The sequence below is a fragment of the Nannospalax galili genome, unplaced genomic scaffold, assembly GCF_000622305.1.
Source record: "Nannospalax galili isolate Female #2095 unplaced genomic scaffold, S.galili_v1.0 scaffold627, whole genome shotgun sequence".
Taxonomy (NCBI): Eukaryota; Metazoa; Chordata; class Mammalia; order Rodentia; family Spalacidae; genus Nannospalax; species Nannospalax galili.
Genome location: NW_008355786.1, coordinates 1,875,997 through 1,887,904, shown reverse-complemented (window position 1 = coordinate 1,887,904; position 11,908 = coordinate 1,875,997).

Below are 11,908 nucleotides of genomic sequence, written 5' to 3'. Positions count from 1 at the left end.
TGCTGTTTCTTTGTAAATGAATCAAATGTTGTTGAAACCAATGTTAACACTCTCAAAAAACTTTGTAAATTTTCTATTTTCAAGATTTCAACCCACCAAACAATTAGGCTGGCTTAGCAATCCCTTGTTTAGATACATGCCCTCCGGCACAGGAGCTACCAGGTTTTAATCAGGCGTTGTCTGATAGACTGATAGAAGCCCACCGCCTTATGTAAATGAAGCATTCCAGGAGTACCTATCAGCTAAGGTTTTTACTACCACCCCCAAAGTATAAAATATCCTGGTTTCCCCTCAATAATCGGAGCTGGATCACTAAGACTTGGAGCCTAGCTAAGTCACTGAATAAAGGGGCTGTACCACTGACTGAGCTGAGTCCTGTGTCTCACTGCCTACGATCCAGCCTTCCTGGAGAGAGCTGTCTCTTCGTAAGCAGACTCAGGGACACCTAGCTTTAGCCGCTCCGCACCTCTCCTCGTGACCCGGCAGCTGACGGGTCCCGAATCTAGAGAGAGAGTGCACGGGTGAAATTAGGGCGGCACTCGACCGGGCCAGCCCCGGTAGCAGAGGGATCCACAGCGGAGAACCAGCGGAGAAGCAGAGAGCTTCGCCAACGCAGAGAGAAGCCAACAACGCGGTGCACGAGACCCTCAGCACCCCAGCGGCAGACAGCGATGCGGTGTGCGACAAGACCCGCCGCCGCTCCAGGGTGCGGGCAGGGGACTGGCGCCACGCTAGTAGCTGGTGCCCCGAGATCCCCACGTGCCCCAAATCTTACCTACAGTGGTAGTCAATTAACAGATTCACCATAAACAACTTATTTCATATTTTATTTATTAATATTATTTTATTTTATGCATATGAGTTGATTGCCTGCATGCATGCAATTGCATCCTTGTGCAAATGATCACACACAGGAGAAATTAGGGCGGCACTCCACTGGGCCAGCCCCGGTAGCAGAGGGATCCACAGCGGAGAACCAGCGGAGAAGCAGAGAGCTTCGCCAACACAGAGAGAAGCCAACAACGCGGTGCACGAGACCCTCAGCACCCCAGCAGCAGACAGCGATGCGGTGTGCGACAAGACCCGCCGCCGCTCCAGGGTGCGCGCAGGGGACTGGCGCCACGCTAGTAGCTGGTGCCCCGAGATCCCCACGTGCCCCAAATCTTACCTACAGTGGTAGTCAATTAACAGATTCACCATAAACAACTTATTTCATATTTTATTTATTAATATTATTTTATTTTATGCATATGAGTTGATTGCCTGCATGCATGCAATTGCATCCTTGTGCAAATGATCACAGAGATCAGGGTGTCAGATACCCTGGAACTGGAGTTAGGGCCTTTGTCAGCTGCTGTGTGAGTGCTAGGATTTGAACCTGCATCCTCCTGAAGAACAGCACATGTTCTTAACTGCTGAGACACCTTTACAAAAACAATTTATTTTAGAGATAAAGACACCTGCATATTTCTTCTTTAATATAGAGATTAGTGGGTTTCTTCACATGACAATTAAGAATTTGAGAACATGTTTATAAATTATATCCAATTCAACATTTTATTAGATTTAAAAATCAGAATAAATCCTCTTCTTGAAATTAGTTTTTATAGAAGATATTTTTTAATTTAGGAGTTGTTTCTTTCCTTATAATGTTTTGATATTCAACTTTCTTCAAACTTATGATATTGAATATGTTTTTCAAAAGTAGCTGAATCATTCTATAGACTAGCTAAAACAACAGAGTTAAATTTATATTTTGTGGAAACTAAATGGAATAACTAGACTTCATACGAGCTCATATTTAACACAGACTCTATTGTCTGCTTATCTTTTTATAAGTGTTCTATTGAACATTTTATTCAGAAAATATATAAGAACTATCCTGGAGAAAGGAAACATAAGAAATAGAACTATGTTTACCATGTGGCTTTATCCTGTTAAAGGCTTTATCCTGTTCAGCATGGAGTGGTTAAATAATAACAATAAGCTAAGGTGGAAAGGTGCCTACCATAAAAAGAATATATTCATTCACCATTCAGAAAATGAGGTTGTAGTAATTTTCTTAATTCTCCTATTGAGGAAATTTTTTAATGTTTCAGATGGATTAATATATGAATGTGGATTCAGTATATATTCTACATAACCTTCGTTTTGGAAACAGATAAACCAAGGTTCTCAGGTTATTACATGAGCATCCTATTTACTTATACATCTGTTTTAAACCACATTATATCCATCAGAAATGTGGCTGTATATATCACTACTTTATTTTATTAGTGTATCTTTTATGAAATAATTAACTTTGATAAATATATAATGAATCAAGAACATTATGTATTAAATTCTAATGCTAAATGGTATTACACTTTAATCCTAAAAGTATTTACAGAAATACATTTAGTCATAGCTTTTAATTAAAGTATGTAAATGCTATAAAATACTTCAAATTTAAAGCATATGTTCCATGAGATGGAAATGACACTTAATCCAGTTTTATCATTATGTATTATATCAATGTATCAAATAGCCATAGTGTACGCCATAGAGATGTTAAAAATAATACATTATACCTGGCGTGGTGGTGCATGCCTTTAATCCCAGCACTTGGGAGGCAGAGGCAGGCAGATCTCTGTGAGTTCAAGGCCAGCCTGGTCTAAATAGTGAGTTCCAGGACTGCTGTGGCTACAGGGAGACCCTGTCTCAAAAAGACCAAAAACAAAAAAATACAAAGTAAATATTTAGTTCCTAGATAGTAAAGGATAAAGAAGTAGACATTTATTATAATATTTATTTCTGAGGTGCTAACAACAATTTGGTAGTTGATCTGTGTAACAAAAAAATCTCAGAAAAGTATGTTTTACCACTGAATCTCAGCGACATTCTAGGATCTTCAGAATTTTAGGGGACTGAAAATTCTCAAAGTTATTTTTCTGTTTCTTTTTCTCTTGTTTCTTAAACTGTAGATGACAGGATTTAAGAAAGGAGGAACAACAGTAAAAAGTACAGAAAAAATCATGTCCTGAACCACTTCTGAGATGACTGGTCCTTAGATACACACTGGCAGCAGATCAAAAAAACAGACACCACAATACCGTGAGGGACACAAGAGTAAAAGCTCTTTCTTCTTTCTTCTTTGACAGGAAGCTTCAATACAGTTGAAAATATGTGAAGATATGATAATGGCATTTAGAAGAATTAAGAATAATTTAGAATTTAGGAAGAAGTATCTGGGTGTGTGGAGATTTTGGTCAATGATGGTAAGCATGATGATGGTAAGGTTCCCTACCAGGCTCCTGAGGTACATCAGCAGGAACAGCATGCTGAGAAAGAGCTTGAGCTCCCATGCCTTACCAAAAACCTCCAGGAGAAATTCAGTCACTATGGTGGAATTGGCCATAGTCTGAAGCTTTAGGATCATTCTTTAAAGTAATGAAACAACAACCATAAAATAATAAGTAAATGAGTAACATTAACTTGATTTCACCAATATCTGTTTTCCATAAACGAACTAAATGTGTGAAAACTGAAGGATTTATTTTTATTTTTGAAGATAATTTTTTACCACAGTAGTGGCTAATATGTATAAATACTTAGAAGTATGGTTCAGTACATGTAATTGTATGGTATAATGTTATGCACAGTTACTCAGTTTCTATAATAATATGTCTCATAAAATTTACTATTTTAATGAAGATTGACTTGATTAATATTGGCACATTCCTCTAACAAATGAATTAGAAGCATACATTAAGAATGACCAGTGAGTTTTAACATATGGAGTCTATAAAAAGCCTTGTTTATATGTAACTATTTTTTTGACTTTATAAAAAATTTTATTGAGAATTTTATTCATGCATATAAGGTGTTTTTATCAAATCCACACCCACTGCCTCCGTTTCAACACCTCCCATATCTCCTCTTCACTTTTTTCTGACAACTTCGTGTACTCATCCTTCCTTCCTTCCTTCCTTCCTTCCTTCCTTCCTTCCTTTCTTTCTTTATCTCAAGGGACTTTTTCCTACTCTACTATTCCACCCTCTGAAGAGGTAACCCTAAAACTTTTTAGGGATTAAGACATTGTTGGCCCTTGGAAAAATACACATTGTTGCAAAGGGCCCTAAGGACATTTTGACTTTTAGTCAAGAAACTGGCTACTTTCCTTTGCAGTCGTTTTGCCCTAACTGCATAGCCAATTCCTACCTCCTATTCTTATCACATCATCCTCTGAAGACGTTACCCAAATTGCCAATAGAGAACCAGGATACAGACTGCCTCTGACTTCTTCCATGCTGAATAAGGACACGGGGTGAGGCAATTGGGGTACCCCTTCAGTGGGTCTAATCTAAAAGACTTGTTAGCATTATAAGTTCTAGATAGGGAACCAGAAAAAAGTCAGAACAGGGCAAATTTCAAATGTTCATATCAGAGTCCATTGATATTTCTTGAGAGCTTGCAAAAGCATCTCTTTGTTGGGTTCCTCCTCATTTTTCTTTTGTCTGCCAAGGCTGGACTCACGAGTGATGGACTCAGGATTTGTTTTCAGGCCCTTTTATAGCTGTTGGAGTGGCGATAATCGGTGTCAGTTCCCTAGCAAAGGCTTCTAGACAGGGGGAGAAAACAAATTTAATTGTCATTTTATAACAATAGTGGGTTATCTCTCTTAGCTACAGGTGGGCACTACAGTATTGCAGACTAAGATTTGAAGTCTTACATCTGAGGAGCACTTTCTGATTAGAAACAAAATCATCAGTGAGAAGTAATGATGTCCAGGAAGTGTAATTCCTTGAACTATTTTTTTCTTAATTATTTATTTAATAACCACATAATTAGAAGAAGCATTCCATTACAATGGCATTGACATGTTCGATAACAATTTCCAGAGCTAAGATGCATCTCTTTCAAAATTGGCTGTGAATTCTTAGGTTTACAATTGAATTAACATAGTAATACAATATTGTACTCAGCATAAACCCTATAAAACATAAAATAGAATGAGGTTTTAACCTTTAAAAATGATCTCTATTTCATTATTAAAATACATGGTTTCATACAGAAAAATTCATTTTAATGCCATTAATACTTAGATGTTTGCACATGTATTTGTAATATCTATATATCTGATTCTTACTAGTCAGTCAGTTGCTTTCTGAGATCCTTGGCACCTGAGCATGGATATAAAGTCATTAGGTAGATTTCACTCATAATGTTTACCACCTCTACTATTTAACATGAAGTAAATTTTTATGCTTCCTCCTCAAATATGTATTTCTAAATTGTTGATTTTTTGTGCTCATATCATACAGAACATCCAACACAATCTTATTCATCTATACACCCACTTCCCAAAAGGCACGCTCCCATAGCCTCCCCTCTCCCACACACTGGATCTCATATACCCTGTCATCCCTGTTACCGTCCACTGTGTTGTTGGCGCCCCCAGCCATTCCTTGGTGCTTGTCCATCTGCAGATGCTAGTCAACCTATCTAGAGTTCCTTGTTTTAGGAAGATCAGCTGTTCCTCATATAGCAGTAAACAGTTGTCAATATTCCTTTAGATGAGATTGGGGTCTGCTATTCATTTTCCCAGTTTTATGCTGGGTTATTGTCTGGAAGTCTTTTAGGCCACCTTGGCCAATAGCTCAAAGGAAGGCATTGTTTCTTGTTATGTAGCGTTTAGCTATACATATGGACTCTTAAAAATTATATTGACCCCATTAATCTTTGGTTACAGTTTCCTTTGGGGTGTTTAAGACCCTACAATTGGCCCAGAAAAAACAATTTATCTTTACTATAAAGGTCATTTGAGGATCTGTTCCTCAGGGGTAACATGGGCTTGGGAGGAGACCTTGGCTCCTTCTTTTATCAGGTCCACCTATGTGAAGATAAGTCAAAACTCTTGCTCAACCATGGCTGGCTTTGCTTGGAAGCATGAAGGAAATGTTTCCTCTGTGTTGACCCTCCTCTTTGTAGACTGGATACTGGTTCAGGTACATCTGGTAGGGTCTCCATGGCCTCCTTGATCAAGAGAATAGGTGACTCACGACTGCTGAAGGACATTTTCAGAGATGCCCATAGTCCCCTGGAACTCAGTAGACCCAGAAGGGAAAGAAGCAAAAACTATCCTTATGTCCCTGTGTCCAAATTAGTATAAGCCTCATAGTATGGCTGTTAAACATCCAAGAAGGTTAGTTCCACCAGTCTGGTACTTTTAATTACCATGTGCCATGTAGATAGAGTTTGGAGAAAGACCAAACACTCTCAAATAAACATTGCCTAGACAGATATTACATTCTTTGATCTAGCTGTATGTATAATTTGTCAGTAGGTTGTTGGCCTAATATGGTTCCTTAGGTTTTCTGAAACAAGCTAGGCATTATTTCTCTCTCACATTATGTAACACTTCCACCATGGTTTCCCCATTTAAGGTGCCCCTGTTTTTCCCATTTCTTGCTTAATAATATCCTTCTCCTATGATCCTACCTCTCTTGAGCTCCTTCTTTCCCTTTATCTCCTAGGTTCGTTGTATAACATTCCCTCCCCCTCCCCTTAAAATAATCCCATTTTTATCCATATTTCCCCAATTAACACCTGTTTCCTACTGTTCTCTTTCAGATTCTTTCTTTTTCTTTGCCCACCTGGTTCCTTTTCATTATCCTGGTTCCAGTAGTCCTGTCTGGATACATTCTCACATAAGGATTTCGTGCTAGGAGATCCACATATGAGGAGAACATACATGTTTTCTTTTTCTTTTTCTGAGTCTGTGTTACTTCACGTAGTATAACAGTTTCTAGTTCCATCCATTTACCTGGAAATTTCATGATTTTGTCTTTCTTTACTGCTGATTAAAACTCCATCATATAAATGAACCACACTTTCATTATCCTCTTATCAGTTGAGGGACACTTAGGTTGCTTCCATCTCTTAGCTATCGTGAAAAGAGCAGCAACAAACATGAATGTACAAGTGTCTCTGCAATAGGATGAGTTCTTTGGGTATATGCCAAGGAGTGGTATAACTGGGTCAAATAGCAGGTTCATTTGCAGTTTTTAAAGAGTTTTCCATGCTGCTTTCCATAGGGGTTGAACAAGGTGGCAGCCCCATCAGCATTGAATGAGCGTTCCACTTTCCCCACATTGTCTCCAACATTTGCTATCATTTGTTCTCTTGATCTTAGCCAGTCTGACTGGGGTAAGATGAAATCTTAAACTGGTTTTATTTGCATTTCCCTAATTACTAATGATGTTGAACACCTTTTGAGATGCTTCTTAGCTATCTTTATTTCTTCTTTTGTGAGCTTGTCAGGCTGTCACTGGTGAATATTTTCTCTCATTCTGTGGGTTTTCTGTTCACTTCCCTGGTTACTTCTTGTGATGTACAGAAGCGTTTTAGCTAATGAGATCCCATTTGTTGATTCTTGGCCTTGTTTCCTGGGCAGTTGATGCCCAATTTAGAAAATCCTTTCCTACACCTATATCTTGTAGTTTATTGCCAATGTTTTCTTCTAACAGTTTCATAGTTTCAGGCATCACATTGATGTCTTTGACCCACTTGGAGTTGACTTTTGTTCAAGGTGAAATATAGGGGTTTAGTTGCATTCTTCAACAGGTGTAGATCCAGCTTTGCCAGCAACATTTCCTGAACACGCTCTTTCCTCCAGTGAATATTCTTGGCCCCCTTGTCAAATATCAGGCTCCTGAAATTACAAGTACTCATATTTGGGTCTTCAATTTTGTTCCGTTGATCTATGGGTTTATTTTTGTGCCGGTACCATGTTGTTTTTAATGACTATAGCTCTGTAATACCGTTTAATATCTGGTATAGTAATCCCCCCAGCATTGCTCTTAGTGCTCAAGTTTGTTTTGGCTATCCAAGGTCTTTTGTGCTTCCATGTGATTCTTAGGATGGTTTTACAATTCTGTGAAAAATGACATGGTGATTTTGATTGGCTTTGCATCCATAAATGGCTTTTGGTAAGATGGTCATTTTCACAATATTAATTCTTACAATCCAGGAGCATGGGAGATCCTGCCATCTTCTTCTTGATGTCTTTCTCAATCTATTTCTTTAAGGATTTAAAAAATTTTTGTAGAGATCTTTAATGTCTTTGGTCAGGTTAATTCCAAGATATTTATTTATTTATTCATTCATTTATTTTATAGATATTGTGAAGGGGAGTGTTTCCATGTACTCTTCCCTGATTGCTTGTTATGGGTATATGGTAAGGCTACAGAATTTTGCAAAATAATTTTGCAAACTGCCACTTTACTGAACCTGTGAATAATTTCTAAGAGTTTTCTGGTGGAATTTTTGGCATCTCTTAGATATATCCTATCATCTGCAAAAAGGGATAATTTGATATAGTTTTTTCCTATTATTACTCTGTTAATTTCCTTTTCTTTTCTTATTGCTTTTGCAAGAGCTCCAAGCACTATGTTAAAGAGGAGTGGAGATTGTGGACAACCTCGTCTGGTTCCTTATTTCAATGGAAATGCTTCCAGTTTATCTCTGTTTAGAAAGATGTTGGCTGTGGGTTTGTTGTATATGGCTATAATTATGTTGAGGTATGTTCCCTCCATTCCAATTCCCTCTAGGACTTTGAACATAAATGCATGTTGAATTTTTTCAAAGGCCTTCTCTGCATCTGCTGAGATGATCATGTGGTTCTTGTCTTTGAGTCCAGTTATATGATTTATGACCTTTATTGACTTACATATATTGAACCATCCCTGCACCTCTGGAATAAAGCCAACTTGATCATGGTGGATGATATTTTTTATTGTGTCTGTATGTGGTTTGCAAGTATTTTGTTGAGAATTTTTGCATCTATGTTCATTAAGGATATAGGTCTATAGTTTTCTTTTTTGGTTGTATCTTTACCTGGCTTTGGTATTAGAGTGATGCTGGATTCATAGAGTTTCGAAGTTCTTCCTCCATTTCCAGATTTTTGAATAAATTAAGTAGTATTGGATGTGGATCCTTTTTAAATGTCTTTTAGAATTCTGCTGTAAATCCATCTGGTCCTAGGCTTTTTTTCAGTCGGGAGGTTTTGTATTACTGTTTCAATTTCCTTATGTGTTATGGGTCTGTTTAAGCTGTTAATTCTTGGTTTAGTTTTGCTGGCTCCCATGCTTTTAGGAACCTGTCCATTTCTTTTAGGTTCTCAAATTTAGTAGCATATAGGTTTTTAAAGTATTCCCTTAGAATATTCTGAGTCTTTTTGGTGTCTGTTGTGATGTTGCCCCTTTCATCTCTGATTTTGTTGATTTGGAGGTGGTTTTTCTTTCTTTTGATTAACTGAGCTAGTGCTCTATCCATCTTGTTTGTCTTCTCAAAGAACCAGCTATTTGATTCATTGATTCTACATATTGTTCTTTTGTTTCTATTTTGTTAATTTCTGCTCTGATTTTTGTTATTTCTTGTCTGCTGGGTTTGGGTTTCATTTGTTGTTGCTTTTCAAGTGTCTTGAGTTGCAATGTTAAGTAATTTATTTGTATTCTTTCTGATTTTTTAATATAGGCACTTAGAGCTATAAACTTCCCTCTAAGGACTGCTTTCAATACGTCCTAGAGGTTATGTTGTGTTGTATTGTCCTTTACATTTAGTTCCAGGAATACCTTTATTTCTTTCTTAATTTCTCCTTTGAGCCATTCATCATTCAGGAGTGTGTTGTTTAATCTCCGTGTGTTCATGTGGTTACTGGGGTTTCTTCTGGGGTTGATTGTTATCTGATAGAATGCATGGAATTATTTCAATATTTTTGTATTCATTGAAGCTTGTTTTGTGCCCCAGTACATGCTCTGTTTTTGAGAAGGTTCCATGTGGTGCTGAACAGAAAGTATATTCTTTGGTGCTTGAGTGGAATATTCGGTAGATGTCTCTTAGGTACATTTGATATATGGTATTGTTTAATTCAGATTTCTCTCTGTTGATTCTCTATCCTGTTGACCTATCTAATGAAGACAATGGGGTATTGAAGTCCCCTACTATTGATGATTTGGGATTGATCTGGGTCTTAAAGTCCTGTACTAATGTTTTCATGAAATTGGGTGCACCAGAGTTTGGTGAATATATGTTCAAAATTAAAATAGCTTCTTGGTTTATTGTTCCTTTGATCAGAATGAAATGGTCATTTTTGTCTCTTCTGATTAGTTTTAGTTTAATGTCTATTTTATGAGATATTAGAATTATAACACCTGCTTTTTTCTTAGTACTATTTGCTTGGTATATTTTTTCCATCATTTCACCTTAAGGTAGTGCCTGTCCTTGGAAGTGAAATGAGTTTCTTGCAGACAACAAAAAGACAGGTTTTGTTTCTTAATCCATTCAACTAGTCTGCATTGTTTGAGTGAGCAGTTCAGTCCATTGACATTTAAAGTTATTAATGAAAGATGTGTATTGAATCCTGGCATTTTGTTTCTGTTCACATTCTTGATATAGCTCTGCATTTCCACAGTTATAACTTCATTGACTTTCTTTCTGTCACCACTTGTGTATAGTCACTCCTTTCTTCAGCTCTTTGTTTTGCTTCAAGAAATCTTTGAAGGACTGAGTTTGTGGATATAAATTCTTTCAGCCTATTTATGTCATGAAAGATTTTTCTTTCCCCTTCAACTATGATAGATATTTTGGCTGGGTAAAGTAATCAGGGTTGTCATCTGTGGTCATTTGGAACTGGGAATACTTTGGTCCACACTCTTCTGGCTTTCATAGTTTGCACTGAAAAGTCAGCTGTAATCCTGATTGGTTTTCCTATATATGTGACTTGTTTTTTTCTCTTTCAGCTTTCAGTATTGTTTATTTGTTCTGAATGCTTAGTGTTATTATGATGATATCCCGTGGAAAGTTTCTTTTCTGCTCCTATTTGGTGTTCCATATGTTTCTTGTATTTGTATGGTCATGTCTATTTAATTTTGGAAAATTTTCTTCTACAATCCTGTAGATCTGTTCCATACCATTATCTTAATATTCTTCTCCTTCCTGTATGTCTATGATTCATAAGTTTTTTTTTTATTTTTATAGTGCCACACAATTCTTACAATAGGATTTCTGTGAATTTAGCAGTGTTTTTAAACTGAGGCAGTATTTTTCCTCAGGTATGCATTTTGATTGTTTGTAGACTGAAAAATCAGGAAAATCAGATAATATGTATATGAGTTGCTTTTTGTGTTTATTACTTTAATTCAAGCATTCACCTATTTAGAATTAATTTTCTCTGTCTTCTAGTTCCTTTCAAAGGTTGTATCAGCTGAAGAATGTGCACTTTTGCCACTGCTAAAGGCTAAATTAGATAACTGTGCTGTGTTTTTCTAAAACAATAGAGAACTTCCGAGGATGGCATCAATCTGATTCTTTTTGGAACTCAAATTTAATTCTATAAAATAGTCACTTTCAGGCTAGAGAGATAGGTCAGCAGTTAAGAACACTGACTGTTCTTTTAGATGACCTAGGCTTAAATCCTAGCATCCACATGGAAGCTAGCAACTGTCCATAACCCCAGTTCCAGGGGATCTGACAGCCTCTTCTGTCCTCTGTGGCCTTTGCATGGCACGGATGCACTTACCTATATGCAGGCAATACATGCATACACATAAAATAAAAATAATAAAATATTTTTAAAATAAAATAGTCACATTCTTTTTTTGTTAATGATTAGGTAAACACTATTCAATATCCTTTTCATACATAATGCAAAACACTTTGGAGTTTGGTCTTTTATAAATATTATTATTATTAATTATAAAACCTTATTTAAGACAAAGATTTTAAAAATAAGAACTTTTCTAAAAATTAGTGCAAATTCTACTTTACAGAATTTTTTCTTAGATTACTTCTATTTATAGTTTTCAAAGTCTTCTGAATTGTAGCTTTGCTTATAAAAAATTTAACATTGGTTACAGAAATATGATAA